Raw genomic sequence first — 16,359 nt, forward strand, 5'->3', positions numbered from 1 at the left:
CTGATGTTTGAGGAAGATAACTGGAGGAGAGCTTGGTTCAGTGCTTGGCACATAGTAAGTGCTTAACAAATACCAACATTATTATTATTATTACTATTTTTATGTGAGAAGAAGGGAATGGGAAGATATTTCCAATAGCACTTTAAGAAGATGAAATGAAAGGTAGCAATGTAGGATAGACAGAAGACGTCAATCAATCAATCAGTGGTATCACCTGAGTGTTTACCTTGTGGAGAAGCAGTGTGGCTCAGTGGAAAGAGCATGGGCTTTGGAGTCAGAGTTCATGGGTTCAAATCCCAGCTCTGCCAATTGTCAGCTGTGTGACTTTGAGCAAGTCACTTCACTGGGCCTCAGTTACCTCATCTGTAAAATGGGGATTAAGACTGTGAGCCCCCCTTGGGACAACATGATCACCTTGTAACCTCCCCCGCGCTTATAACAATGCTTTGCACATAGTAAGCACTTAATAAATGCCATTATTATTATTATTATCTCTGCACTTAAAGCTCCAGAGAGTTACAGTTGGTAGACATGATCCATGCCTACAAGGAACCAACAACCTAGTGGGGGAAACAGACAATAAAATAAATTCATTCATTCAATCATATTTATTGAGCTCTTATTGTGTGCAGAGCACTGTACTAAGCACTTGGGGAGTACAATTCAGCAACAAATAGTGACCATCGCTGCTCACAATGGTCTTACAGTCTAGATGATTACAGGTATGAGAAGCAACAGAAGGAACAGGTATGTACAGAAGTGCTCTGGGGGTGAGGTGAATATCAAAGTGCTTAGGGGTTACAGACAAATAATTAGGTGACACGAAAGGTGCCATCCACTAGGCCATGCTTCATGCCCCACACCCCCCCCCCCCAACCTCAATGTCAGCCACCATAACAATTAAGACCTCTGCACATAACACAATGAGATGACATCACTGTACTTTATGGCTCCATCATAACAACTGCTGTTTCTGAAGGCTGCAGGAGGAGGTAGGAAAGGGTGGAAGAAGGAAGAAAAGACAGGGAAGAAGAAGAAAGAGATAGAAAAGTGTGGGAAAAGGAAGGGAAGACAGGGAAGAAGAAGAGAGGTGAGAAGAAGGGATGGACTCTCCCATGGCACTGTGTTGTGAGGTGATTTGTGGGGACCCCAGCCTTAGCCCAAGGCACTGGAAAGTGCTTTTACATGCCTGGTCACCACTTCCTAGCTCATGAGTCGCATTTAGTTCCAAAAAGAATTGGTTATAGCTCCCAAGCCATAGGTTGAAGACCCCTGGAATAGGGGATGGGAGAGGGAAATGTCAGTCCAGGGAATAAAACTAGATTAACTCATTAGATTGTAAATGCTTTGAGGGCAGGAAATGTGTTTTTCTTCCGGTATTTCCTCCCAAATACTTCAAAAATAATAATAATGATGGTATTTGTTAAGCGCTTACTATGTGCCAAGCACTGTTCTAAGCGCTGGGGTAGATACAAGGTAATCAGGTTGTCCCACGTGGTTCATCTTAGTAGCTTAATCAATTATTGGATATTGTGCATCTGTAGTTTCCTTAAAAAAATCCCTACCACCTCTTAGAGTAAGTACTCCACATGTTCTCTCATTGCCAAACTTTCCATTTCAAATTTCAAGCGCTTAGTACAGTGCTCTGCACACAGTAAGTGCTCAATAAATATGATTGAATGAAATAGGCAGTACCTGAGGGTGCAGTGCTAAGGTACCTTCTCACAGTCTTAATCCCCATTTTACAGATGAGATAAGTGAGTCACAGAGAAGTTAAGTGACTTGCCCAAAATCATACAGCTGAAAAGTGGCAGACCTGAGATTAGAACTCATGACCTCTGACTCCCAAGCCCGTGTTCTTACCACTAAGCCACACTGCTTCTCTGTTCAAGTACAGTGGGGTTTGGTTTCAATAAGCATCACTGGATGAATAAATTAATGATAACGATGGCACTTATTTAGTGCTTACTATGTGACAAGAACTAGAGTAGATAATTAAATCAGGCACAGTCTCTATCCTGGGGATTAAGTATCTGTTCTCCCTTCCTCTTGGATCCTGATCCTAATGTGGGAAAGGGATTGGGTCTGATCTGATTATCTTGGGTCTGCCCTAGGGTTTAGTATAGTGCTTGGGACATAGGAAGCACAGCACAGTAATAAATACTATGGCAATTATTTTAGGGTTGGTATAGGGTCCTATATGTTGCCAACTTGTACTTCCCAAGTGCTTAGTACAGTGCTCTGCACACAGTAAGCACTCAATAAATACGACTGAATGAATTTTAGGATAACAGGTTTCTTAGCCCCAATTTAGCCCCATTTCCTGACCGAAATCTTCATTTCCCTGTAGAAGCTAAGGTCTCTCTAGACTGTAAGCTCATTTTGAGCAGGGAATATGTCTACCAACTCTGTTGTATTCTCCCAAATGGTTAATATAATCCTCTGCACACAGTAAGCACTCAGTATATGCCCTTGATTGATTGATTGACTTCACCATTTTTATCCCTGTGAGTGGAAGAGAAGGTGGCCCAGCCAAGTCACTCTGTGAACAGTACCAGGATAAAAGAAATCCAAACACTCGGAGGCTTTGGGTCTTCATCGCCAGCTTTTTCTCTCCTTGCTAATGATGATTTTGGACTTTTATTGTTTTTAGTAATAAAGAGTGTGAAGCATTGTTCTCCCTCCCCCTCCCTGACTGGGTTAAATATGAGGTCAAATCCAAAGGGGAGGGAAGAGGAGGAGGAAGATGAGAGAGATCTATAATAGGGTATTCCACACTGTCAGAGTTTCCTGCTAAGAAGGTCCTCTGGGGAATCACCTGGTTTTGCTCATGAGTGAAGCACACAAAACAGTAATTGCTCTACTGCGGACAGTGGAGTGTCTAATAGGTCCTGACAGTTCTGGGTTAAATCCACGCATGATGCTTTTGGAAAAGCCTCCAGATGGCAGGAGCAAAGTATTCTACCTATTCTATACCTAGGAGACCTGCCTAGTCATTTTGGGAGAGCTGTATATTCAAAGTAGCTCCCTCTTACCCCAGCCCACAAAATACAATATTTCGACTCAGGAGAATTCCAGCACATCTACAGTTTATACAACCAGAGGGAAGTTCAGCTCCAAGTCACATGGCATCGTCTAACGGCTCTGCAGTCATAGACATAAAATTGGGCAAGATTTCAAAGCCGCTGCAAAGACTCCAGATACTTAACATCTTCCCCTAGACTGATCAGTTGATTGCAAGCCAGTCGTGGGCAGGGAATGTATCTACCAACTCTGTCCTATTTTACTCTCCCAAGCTCTGCGCTCAGTAAACGCTCAATAATTTTTTCTTTTCTTTTATGGTGTTTATGAAGCACTTACTTTGTGCCGGGCACTGTTCTAAGCTCTGAGGTAGATACAAGATATTCAGGTTGGATGCAGTCCCTGTTCCACATGGGGCTCACAACCTGAATCCCCATTTTACAAGATGTGGGAACTGAGGCACAGAGAAGTGAACTGACTTGCCCAAGGTCACGCAGCAGACAGTGGTGGAGCTGGAATTAGAGCTCAGGTCCTTCTAACTCCAAGGCCCATACTCTATCCACTAGTCCATGCTGCTTCTCATTTGATTAATTGATGCAATGTGATTTTCCTTCTAAAACCTTATGCTGGATGAGGATTTTACAATGGAGAGAACAACCCACACTTGTTCTTTCTTAAAGCTCTCTTTTTCTACCACACCCGAGTTCCCACTCTTATTACTTATATTTATGTCTGTTTTCCCCTCTAGACTTTACATTTATTATGAGCAAGGGATAATAGTAATAATAATAATAATAATGGTATTTGTTAAGCCCTTACTATGTACCAAGCACTGTTCTAAGTGCAGGGGTAGATACAGGGTAATCAGGTTCTCCCACATGGGGCTCACACTTTTAATCCCCATTTTACAGATGAGGTAACAGAGGCACGGAGAAGTTAAGTGACTTGCCCAAGGTCACACAGCAGAAAAGTGGTGGAGGCGGGATTAGAAGCAGCATGGGAGAAGCAGCATGGCTAAGTGGAAAGAGCCCGGGTTTGGGAGTCAGAGGTCGTGGGTTCTAATCCCGACTCCACCACGTGTCTGCTATGTGACCTTGGGCAAGTCACTTGACTTCTCTGAGCCTCAGTTCCCTCATCTGTAAACTGGGGATGAAGACTGTGATCACCTTGTATCCCCCAGTGCTTAGAACAGTGTTTTACACATAGTAAGTGCTTAACAAATGCCATTATTATTATTATAAGTGCTTAGTACAGTGCTCTGCACACAGTAAGCGCTCAGAAATATGATTGAATGAATGCATTAGAACCCACGTCCTCGGACACCCAAGCCCACACCCTTTCCACTAAGCCACGCTGCTTCCACTAATTCTGTTGTATTGCATTCTCCCAAGTGCTTAGAACAGTGCTCTACACATAGTAATCACTCAGTAAATATGATTGATTGACTGATGAGCCCTGTTCACTAACCTTTGCTCTGTGCCTTGTTCCAACCCTCTTCCCTCAGACTATCTGTTGATAGTCTGGTCTGAAACTGAGAAGCAGCGTGGCCCAGTGGCCTGAGAGTCTACTCTATTTATTTATTTACTCTATTTATTTATTTATTTACTCTATTTATTTATTTATTTACTCTATTTATTTATTTTACTTGTACATATCTATTCTATTTATTTTATTTTGTTAGTATGTTTGGTTTTGTTCTCTGTCTTCCCCTTATAGACTGTGAGCCCACTGTTGGGTAGGGACTGTCTCTATATGTTGCCAATTTGTACTTCCCAAGCGCTTAGTACAGTGCTCTGCACATAGTAAGCGCTCAATAAATACGATTGATGATGATGATGATGATGAGTCAGGAGGACCTCTAATTCCAGATCTGCCACTTGTCTGTTGTGTGGACTTGGGCAAGCCACTTAACTTCTCTGGGCCTCAGTTACCTCATCTGAAAAATGGGGAGTCAGACTTTGAGTCCCACTGTGGGACATGACTGTTTCCAACCTGATTACCTTGTATCCACCCCAGTGCTTAAAACAGTGACTGACACACAGTAAGCACTTAACAGATACCATATAACAAAACAGAACAAAATGAAAAACTCCCTCCTGCTTCAAAGCTAGCAGACCGTAGCTTTCCCCATCTTCAAAGCCCTCCTGAAATCCCACTGATTTTCCTCTTTCCAACAACCACCAAAGAACACCTTATTAATTCATAGCCACCTGTAACACTTTTGTACACATCTGTTTTTGTATTCTACTATTTAAGCACTTATTTATTCACCTATCATTCCATTCTCTTTCTCCGCCTATCTATAAATCATTTATTATCTGTCCTCCCTGTTAGAATGTAAGCACCTTGAGGGCAGAAATTACGTCTCATCTCTACAGTTCTCTTGGAAGTGCTTAGTTTGGTGCTGTACGTTATGTAGATATTCAATAAATATGATAATTGATCAATTGGTTGATTGTCCTTCTTTCTGCCCTGCTGGTGTCCACTTCTTTCCCCTAAGAGGATTGTCCAGGGAAATGTTCCCTGCTGAAATCCCCTTCTCTAGACTGTAAGCTCGTTTTGGCCAGGGAATGTCACTGTTCATTGTTGTATTGTACTTTCCCAAATGCTTGGTATAGTGCTCTGCACACAGTAAGCGCTCAATAAATATGATTAAATGAAGTGAATGAACTGGCCTCAGATCTGGCATTGATGCCACTGCTTATTTCTCGGGAGCTCTGCTCCATGAAGAATCTGTAGTCATTCAGACATGCTTCCTGGCTTTGAGGATGAAGCAGGAAAATCCAAATTTAGATATATTCCCCCTCTTCTCCTTGAGCCCCAGGACAGAGTCCCAGCTTCAAGGCCCTTCTGATATCACATCTCTTCCAATCAATCATACTTATTGAGCCCTTACTGTGTGTAGAGCACTGTACTAAGCGCTTGGGAAGTACAACTTGGCAACATTAATTGTTGCAAGACTTCTTCCAGGAAGTCTTCCTTGAGTTATCCCTCCTTTCCCCACTCATATCCCTGCTTCCTGCAACTTCAGCACTTCCGTGCCACCTAAGCACTTGGATACTCATACACTGCAGTTACACTTCTGTACGTTTCTCTCTATTACTTCCTTCTACCAGTAATTTATTTTAGTGTCTCCTTCTCCTGATAGGTTGTAGGCTCCTTCGGGGCAGAGGTCATGGTTGCTTAATCTATTGTGCTCTCCTGAGTACTTGCAAAATAAATACGATTGAATGAATAGTGATGATGATGATGGCATTTGTTAAGCGCTTACTATGTGTGAAGCACTGTTCTAAGCACTGGGGGGGATACAAGGTGATCAGGTTGTCCAACGTGGGGCTCCTGGTCTTAATCGCTATTTTACAGATGAGGTAACAGGCACAGAGAAGTTAAGTGACTTGCCCATAGTCACACAGCTGACAAGTGATGGGATTAGAACCCATGACCTCTGGCTGCCAAGCCTGTGCTCATTCCACTGAATAAATGTATTCCACTGAGTAAGTGATCCAGCACTTACTACATAATATTGATTGATTGATCAATTAAATTGCACACCCCATGTGGGACAGGGGTTGAGTCTGATTTGATTAACGTCTATCTATCCCAGTACTTAGCACATAAGTGCTTGACAAATACCTTAAAGTAAAATGAGCAGAAAAGGAACTGAAATCACGGTGTGCCATACATGCTGCTTGCAGTAGCTTTTTCTGGTAAGCCATTCATCCAATCGTATTTATTGAACGCTTACTGTGTGCAGAGCACTGTACTAAGCACTTGGGAAGGACAAATCGGCAACATATAGAGATGGTCCCTACCCAACAACGGGCTCACAGTCTAGAAGACAACTTCAAGACCTTATGGAAAGATTATATAGTACAGGGTGTCAGACACCCCACTTTCATTAATTCAGTGGTATTTATGGAGTGCTTACTGTGTGCATAGCACTGTACTAAGCACTTGGGACAACACAATACAACAATAAACAGACACACTCCCCGCCCAAAATGAGCTTACAGTCTAATTCCTGCTCTGCCACTGCCTCCTATGTGACCCCTGTTAATATTTAACTTCTCTAGACTACAAGCTCACTGTGGGCAGGGAATGTATCTGTTGTTTTGTTACATTGAACTCTCCCAAGTACTTAATACAGTGGTCTACACACAGGAAATTCATTCATTCACTCATTCAATCGTATTTATTGAGTGCTTACTGTGTTCAGAGTACAATACTCTGAGAAGCAGCGTGGCTTAGTGGAAAGAGCACAGGCTTTGGAGTCAGAGGTCATGGGTTCAAATCCTGGCTCCACTGCTTGTCAGTTGTGTGACTTTGGGCAAGTCCCTTAACTTCTCTGTGTCTCATCTGTAAAATGGGGATTAAGACTGTGAGCCCCACATGGGACAACCTCATCACCTTGTATCCCCCCAGCACTTAGAACAGTGCTTTGCACATAGTAAGTGCTTAAAAAACACGATAATAATAATAATTATTATTATTATTTCTACAATAAACAGACACATTCCCTGCCCACAATGAGCTTACAGACTCGAGTGGGGGAGACAGACATCAATACAAAGAAATAAATTACAGATATGTACATAAATTCTGTGAGGTGTTCAATAAATACATCTGACTGATTGATTGAAATGCCTCATTTCTAAAATGGGAAAACACTTCCCCTCTCTCTACCTCTTAAACTGTGACCTCGTATGGGATTTGCTAATCTCATATATATCTCCATGCTTAGCATGGTGGTTTGATACGTAGTGAGCACGGAATAAAAAAAAAGTCAAAGGGCTTGTTCTGGCAGTTTCAAACAAATGGGGCTGCAGGGATGGGGAGGGCAGAGTATAATAATAATAATAATAATGGCATTTGTTAAGCGCTTGCTATGTGCAAAGCACTGTTCTAAGCACTGGGGAGGTTACAAGGTGATCAGGTTGTCCCACGGGGGGCTCACAGTCTTCATCCCCATTTTACAGATGAGGTAACTGAGGCAGAGAGAAGTTAAGTGACTTGCCCAGAGCCACACAGCTGACAGTTGGAGGAGCTGGGATTTGAACCCATGACCTCTGATTCCAAAGCCTGTGCTCTTTCCACTGAGCCATGTTATGGTATTTATTAAGTGCTTACTATGTGCCAGGCAGTGTATTAAGCACTGGGGTGGATACAAGCAAATCAGGTTAGACACAGTCCCTTGTCCCACGTGGGGCTTGTAGTCTCAATCCCCATTTTCCAGATGAGGTAACTGAGGCACAGAGAAGTTGAATGACTTGCCCAAAGTCACACAGCATTGAGGGGGAAGGTCCATAGAGGCAGGACTTGATGCTCTTCCAGTGCTGAGCCTTGGAGACCCCAAGACAGTTCTTGGAATTTGGGAGAATGGGGAGCCTGGTGGTATAGTGGGAGAGAACTGAGTTGTTACCCCCTGGGGTAGCAGCTGTCAATCATGTGGACCACTGGAATAATCAGGAGGTCTTCACCTAGATCCAATCTCATGCCAAAAATCTCTTGTTCCTCTAACTACAGCCTGTTGATTTTGGGGCTAAACCGCTGGAATAATCAGGAGGTCTTCACCTAGATCCAATCTAATGCCAAAAATCTCTTGTTCCTCTAACTACAGCCTGATGATTTTGGGGCTAAAATGTCACAAGTCCCCAGGTCCAGAGTTGCTAATGAGTCTGTAAGACCCTAGCAGGTTCCATTAATAGTTTTTTCCTCCGGCTGTTAGATTTTTCCCTTCACTGACCCTGGCCTAGCCAGTGCCCCATTTGGCCCATCCCCAAATAGTTCATCCACTGACCTAAGTCTTCTAAGCCCTGCCTTTCCACCTTCCTTGGTGCTCCGCTGATCAATTGAGAGAAAGGAGACTGCAGCGTCTTGAAGCCTCCACAGGCAATGATGGCTCTCTTTGAATCCGCTTCCAGTAAGAAACTTTGTCCTGTCAGTGAAATGAATCTCTCCCAGAATCTTTTGATGGCATCTCCCTAACTGCTTCCTCTTTGCAGGATTTTATATTTGAGTCTTTCTCCTACAGACAACCCGTTTTCTCTCTCATCAGTCCCTGATGTTCTCATTCTTGTCTTGGGAAAGGCCTATTTTTAAAGGTTTAAAGGTGATTCTACCTCAAACCTAAATCATTCTTTTGTGCTCGCCATCCGTTTCACAGAGATGTCTCATCCCAGCCAACCGAGAAAGCTATAATGAGACAGGGCCTGGTTTAGAGAATTGAACACATATAGATGTTCTTCGGTGCAGTAGGAATTTGGGCTTTGATCTGATCCTAATCCTTAATGATGTCTGGGGGGTCACGGGGGTCACTGTACAGTACCCAGGGTGGGGCTGTACAATGGGTATTTTCCCTCTTCAAAGAGGGGAAAGGGCAACCCCAAAACTTATTCTCCTTCCTCCAAAGAAATGATTAGTGGCTAAAAGAATGACTCAATGGGCTACACCCCTTCCAGGCTAAATAAAAGAATATTCCCTTCATTGATGCAGCAAGGGAATGGGTTGATTATTAGAAATTCCAACACATGTGTCAGGACTTTCAGACAAGTCCACCTCCATCTTCAGCACGATTGGGGGTGTGGGATGTGTGTGTGCATTCAACTGTTCACTCAGCTATTTCATTCTCACATATTTTCGTGTGTCACAGAATGTGATTGGGGCAGATGGTCCCACGTTCGCCTTTTCATTCACAAACACCCATAGGTGGATTTCACTATCGATAGCACCTTCTTGGAATCCAAAGAAAAACTACACATTGTTTATTCAGCTATTTCATCCTGACATATTTGTACTACTCTGTTATGTCCCATTTCTTTCTCTGGTTGCCAGTATTTGCAAACTATTTTTACCTGCTTCTTCTGTTAGCCAATAAACTCCTTGAGGACAGGGACTACTTTTTTATGGTTCTATTGTATTTCAGAAGCCTGGAGCTTTGCACTCATTATGGGATTAATTAATATTGTTAATTCGTGGATCCAGTTGTAGGTCAGAGAGACATCCAGCTGTGGCACCATGGGGAGGGCTGCTGGGAAAACCTCCAGCTGATTAATGAGAAGCAGCATGGTTTAGTGGAAAGAGCACAGGCTTGGGAGTCAGAGGATGTGGGTTCTAATCCCAGTTCTGCCACATATCTGCTGTGTGACCTTGGGCAAGCCACTTCACTTCTCTGTGCCTCAGTTACCTCATCTGTAATATGGGGATTAAGATGTGAGTACCACATGGGACAACCTGATTACCTTGTATCTACCCCAGTGATTAGCCTTGCTAAAAGCCCATTGTTGGGTAGGGACTGTATATGTTGCCAACTTGTACATCCCAAGCGCTTAGTACAGTGCTCTTCACACAGTAAGCGCTCAATAAATACGATTGAATGAATGAATGATGGATAGCTGTAGAGAGCTATTGGTGAAAAATGCTAGGTGTTTTTTTTTAGTGGTATTTGTTAAGCACTTACTATGTGTCAAACAGTATAAGTTCATTAGGTCAGACACAGTCCCTGTCCCACACGGAGATTATGGTCTACATAGGAGGGTGAACAGGAGAACCGAGACACTGAGAAGTTAAGTGATTTGCCAGAGGTCACACAGAAAGCAATTGCAGAGAAAGATATGAACCCAGATCTTTCTGACTCCCAAAGCCGTGCTCTTTCCACTGGGCCATGCTGCTTCTCCTTCTCATTTTCTCTCCTTCTGGCTTCCTTGGGCTCTAGAGAGCTTCAGAATATGAAATCTAAATCGGAAACCCTCAACATTAGCCAGTGAGAGTAAATAAAAACAGGTAAGGATCAAGGAGAACCTACTACGCCAAAGGAAAAGAAAACTGAATGACCTCATCTTGTTGTTTTGAATAATTCTATGTAGCAAAACGAACAGCACTGAATGTAAATCACCCTTTCGTTGGATTAAAAAAAAGACCTCCAAGCTCTAAGAGACATGGATTCTAATTTTTTTTATCCAATATTTGTTTGTCACTTGCAAATGTGAGCTATTATTTCAGTAGAACACCTAAGTATCTGTAATTGCCTGATTCATTAAATTTAATCCAGCTCTTCTGCATTTCCCCTGAGTGTATAGGAAATAAAATGGAATGAGACTGCAGCATGAGGGATTTAGATTAGCATAAGGAAGAATTTCTTGACAGGGATGTTTTGTGAGCACCTGGTGAGTATATTTCTGTGAGCCCCTTGTGGGACAGGGACTATGTCCAACTCAATTACTTTGTATCTACCTCAGCGCTTAGTATGGTGCCTGACACATAATAAGTGCTTAATAAATACTGCAATTATTATTATTATGACCTCTTAGGTTTTTCAGCTCTAGAATTCGGCATAATCACTCATTTTTTTGTTTTCTAAACTCCAGGATAGAGGGACAGCTAATAATCATGGTGTTTGGTAAGTGCTTACTATGGGCCAAGCCCTGATCTAAGCACTGGGATAGATACGGGATAATCAGGTGAGATAGCACCCCTGTCTCACATGGAGCTCACAGCTTAATCAATCAACCAATCAATTGCATTTTTTGAGCACTTACTGTGTGCTGAGCACTGTACTAAGTGCTTCGGCGATACGGTATAACAATATAACAGAGTTGGTAGACTCACTGGTAGTCCAAGTAGGAGGGAGAATGGGTATTCAACTCCTATTTACAGATGAAGAAACTGGGACACAGAGAAGTTAAGTGACTTGCATGAAGCCACACAGCAGGCACAAGGGTGGAGTTGGTATAAGAATTCTGATTCCCAGGCCTGTGCTTTCTACCATAGAGCTGGCTGCTCCTCAACTGCAATATCTACCAATAATTGTGCCATAGCTGAATGTTAAACCCCATCTTCTCCGGCAAACCCAGTATCGGCTTAAAAAGCATTAAGCACCTAGAAGGAACCTGGGGATATTTTTCCATGTGAAGTGAAAGAATGGCCTATTTGCCGTAGTTCTTTTCCCCATGAGCCTCAAGGGTACTCCAAAATTGCATACTTAATAGGATTTTGAAAGATCACCTGAACTAGCTGAAATAATCCCTTCATCACTGGCTTTCTTGACAGGGCCCCATTCTTACAGGGTGAGCTATGATCGCAGGCTATTAACTGAACGTTTTATGTGAGGAAAATAGAGAACGGAAGACAGGAGGACCATCATTTAAGCCATGATCTGGACTCTCAATTAAAATGATATTAAAAAGCACTATAATCCCCTAATAAAGCAAAAATATGAAATGGTTGAAGAGCTGTTGGAATGCCATCCAAGAGAACAAGATAAAACGTTTGTGACCCAATATATCTCACAACCGACGCTAAAGCGTCAGGAATGGTTGAAAAGAAAGATGAGTGAGAAAGTGAGAGGAAAAGGGGAGAGGGAGAGAAAGGATAAAAGGGAGAGAGTGAGCGAGAGGTAAAGAGAGAGATAATTTGGTTTTGAGGCTTGCTCTGTTGGCTCTATGTGGGATGTACTCTGTATCCCAAGCAGAATGGAAATTAGGGGTTAAAATCAAGTTGACCGGAACAACTTAGTTTTGGCTGGGAACTCAATGGCCTGTTGCTTTCTGTACAGAACTGCTCTCAGGAACAAAGCCATGAAATCCTGTGAACAATTGCTCTTGGCCTAATGAAAAGACCACAGACCTGGGAGTTAGAGGACTTGGGTTCTAATGTCAGCTCCGCTACTTGTCTGCTGTGTGACCTTGGGCAAGACACTTAACTTCTCTGTGCCTCAGTTACCTCAGTTGTAAAATGGGGATTAAGACTGTGAGTCCCTTATGGGACATGGGTCCAAACTTATTAGTTTGTAGCTATCCCCCTACATAGACCAGTGCCTGGTACGTAGAACTCAACAAATACCACTAAAAGAGAGAGAGGGAGGGAAAGAGAGAGACTTCCATGACATCCAGAAAAACAATTCCAGTCATCTCCTGCCAGTACATCAGACTGTTCCATTTGACAGAGATGCTGGCCCACTCCCTCTCAGGAAGTTTTCTATCAATAAAATCTGAACATCCTGCTGTTTGTTATTCTGGCTCCCTATAGAAAGAAGTGGTTGCCTAAGTGTGGTCAATCGCTGTCAAATCAGCAGCAGCAGCCAGTACTGGTATGTCCTCAAGCAGATGCTCCTGGCTTTTAGTCTCATTAGACTAAACTGCTGCCTGTCATTAAGATACACAAATGGCAGCTCCTCTTTTTCTCCTCTGTGAGCTATATGGGGAATTTTGGAGAATGCCTCCTGTACACAAAAGAGCAGAAAACATCAGTGGTTCAAAGAAACATAATGATGATGACAAAAATAATAATAAATGTGGTATTTGTTAAGGCTTACTATGTATCTAACACTATTGTAAGCAAAGGAAAGGTATGAGATAATCAGGTCTACACAGTCCCTGCTCCACACAGTGTTCACGGTCTAAGTAGACTGTGAGCCCAGTGTTGAGTAGGGACCATCCCTATATGTTGCCAACTTGTACTTCCCAATCGCTTAGTCCAGTGCTCTGCACACAGTAAGTGCTCAATAAATACGATTGAATGAATGAATGAAAGTAGGAGGGGCAATAGGTATTGAATCCCCATTTTACAGATGATATAACTGAGGCCCAGAGAAGTCAACTGACTCGGCCAAGGCCACACAGTAGGTACATGGCAGAGTGGGATTAGAACTCGGGTCCTCTGCTCCCAGTCCCATGCTTTTTTTCCACTAGGCCAACCTGCTCCTAATGGACCCCTCATCATCTTGCCAGCCTGAGATGGGTTCCCCAGACTTCTCTCCAAACTCCTGCAGCTCGCATGTTGCCAACTTGTACTTCCCAAGCGCTCAGTCCAGTGCTCTTCACACAGTCAGCGCTCAATAAATATGATTGAATGAATGAATGAATGAAATTCCTCTCTGGCTCTCCACCTTCCTGGGCCTCGGCCTCATCTCCCCTGCCTCTGAACTCTTGCCATGTACTTTCTCCTTCCTGGAATTCCTTCTCCCTTGCAAATTCCCTGGGCTACAGCTCTTCTCATTTTCAAAGCCCTGCTGGAATCCCACCTCCTCTGAGAGGCATTCCCAGATTACCTTTCTCCTTCCCAGATCATATCTCCCCAAAGATTGCCTCAGAATTTATCCATTCACGACCACCTTCAGCTGTTTTATACTTAACCTTGTTTGAGGCAGGGGACATGTCTGCTAATTCTGTTGCATTGTATTCTCCCAAGTGATTAGTACAGTGCTCTGCACATAGTAGGTGCTCAATAAATATCATTGATTGCTAAGGATTTGCACCCTCTACCATCTAGGAATGCACTTACTCTGCACACAGTAAGTGCTCAATAAATACCATTGATTGATACAAATCTGCACTCTCTACCATCTAAGAACACATTCACTCTGCATAGTGAGTGCTCAATATATGCCAACACTTTAATCGATTATTTTTTATCTTTCCTTCTTTCCATTTTCATTTTCCCCCTATACATAGATTTTTTTTGTCTCCCCTGATGCACTGTAAAAAGCATTACTGTCAAGAAGGGCTGGGAGTGTACCTTTTATCTTTATTGTACTCTCCCAAATGATTATTATAGTCCTTGGCACATAGTAGGCACTCAGAGAACATGAATGATTGAGTATAAAATGTGAGAAAGTTAGACCCCCTATCCCTTTGGTGCTTTCAGTGTAACCAAACAATACCAAAATCCAGAAACAACAGTTAACACAACAGTCAGGTACCCACAAGGGGGTGTTCAGACTTGATATATAATGATGATGATGATGATGGCATTTATTAAGCACTTACTATGTGCCAAGTACTGTTCTAAGCGCTGGGGGGATACAGGGTGATCAGGCTGTCCCACTGGGGGCTCACAGTCAATCCCCATTTTACATATGAGGGAACTGAGGCACAGAGTAGTGAAGTGACTTTCCCAAAGTCACACAGCTGACAATTGGCAGAATTTGAACCCATGACCACTGATTCCAAAGCCCGTGATCTTTTCTGAGCCACGCTGCTTCTCTAATATAATAATATATCTATTAGTATGTAATAATATATTTTTAAATAATTTTAGTATTTGTTAAGTGCTTAATATGTGCAAAGCACTGTTCTAAGCACTGGGGAGGATACAAAGTAATCAGGTTGCCCCATGTGGGGCTCACAATCTTAATCCCCATTCTACAGATGAGGTAACTGAGGCCCAGAGAAGTAAGTGAATTGCCCAAAGTCACACAGCTGACAAGCAGCAGAGCTGGGATCTGAACCCATGACCGCTGATTCTCAAGCCCGTGCTCTTTCCACTGAGCCACGCTGCTTCTCCCATATATCAAGTCTGTGTATATATATATATATATATGTACTTGGTAGTATAGTATAGTCTATATAGACTTGGTGTATATATATCTATATATATATAAGACTTGGTAAGCACTTAGTACAGTGCTCTGCACACAGTAAGAACAAAATAAATACCAATGAATATATATGACCACAGACATTGGTGCCAACTTTTCATTTCGAATGTGGAGAAGGGGTGAAGTTTTGAGGGGAACAGGAGTGTGGGTAAATGGAAAGGTGCTTGGGAATGGCAGGTGGGATTTGAAGAGCTAATACATCCAAAAGACCACATCAGGGGTCTTCTCCTCCCTATTCAGAAACTCTTACCTCTGGTGACTACCCTCAGGTCTCTGCTGTAGATGTAGAATCCAGCCTAAAATGCTTTAGGAGTGGGTTCTTTCACACCACTTTGAGAAGAGTTTTATCTCAGGTTTCACAATGGGGCTGGGCTTATGCAGGCAGAATTTTACAGCTTTAAAAAAAATGGTATTGGTTAATTGCTTACTATGTTCCAGGCACTCTTCTAAGTGCTGGGGTAGTTACAAGCTAATCAGATTGGATACAGTCCTTGTCCCAGGAGTTCACAGTTCACCGTTTTCATCCCCATTTTACAGATGAATAAACTGAAGCACAGAAAAGTTAAGTGACTTGCCCAAAGTCACACTGCAGCCAGAGCCGGAATTAGAACCCAGGTCCCCTGACTCTTGAGTGAAGCCAATTAGGGCACAGTCAGGGAGGCTTTAACCTCAAACCCTAAATCCCTCCTGTCATGAAGCATCCACAACCGGGCCTGAAATATCTAGACTAGCTATGGTTTCACTATTGACTTTGAAATCCTTGTGCCGGATAAAGAGTTTGGTCCTTATTGAAAACCTCCCTGCCTCCAGTGTCTCCCCTCTCCAATCTATATATCGCTCTGCTTCCCAGATCATTTTTTCTCCCCCACCCCTGCCTCCTCAAAACCCTCCAGTGGTTGTCCATTCTGCTTGACATTAATTGATTGATAAGGATTTGCATTCTCCACCACCTAAGGATGCATTTA

Source organism: Tachyglossus aculeatus, chromosome X1 (assembly GCF_015852505.1).
Source record: "Tachyglossus aculeatus isolate mTacAcu1 chromosome X1, mTacAcu1.pri, whole genome shotgun sequence".
NCBI lineage: Eukaryota > Metazoa > Chordata > Mammalia > Monotremata > Tachyglossidae > Tachyglossus > Tachyglossus aculeatus.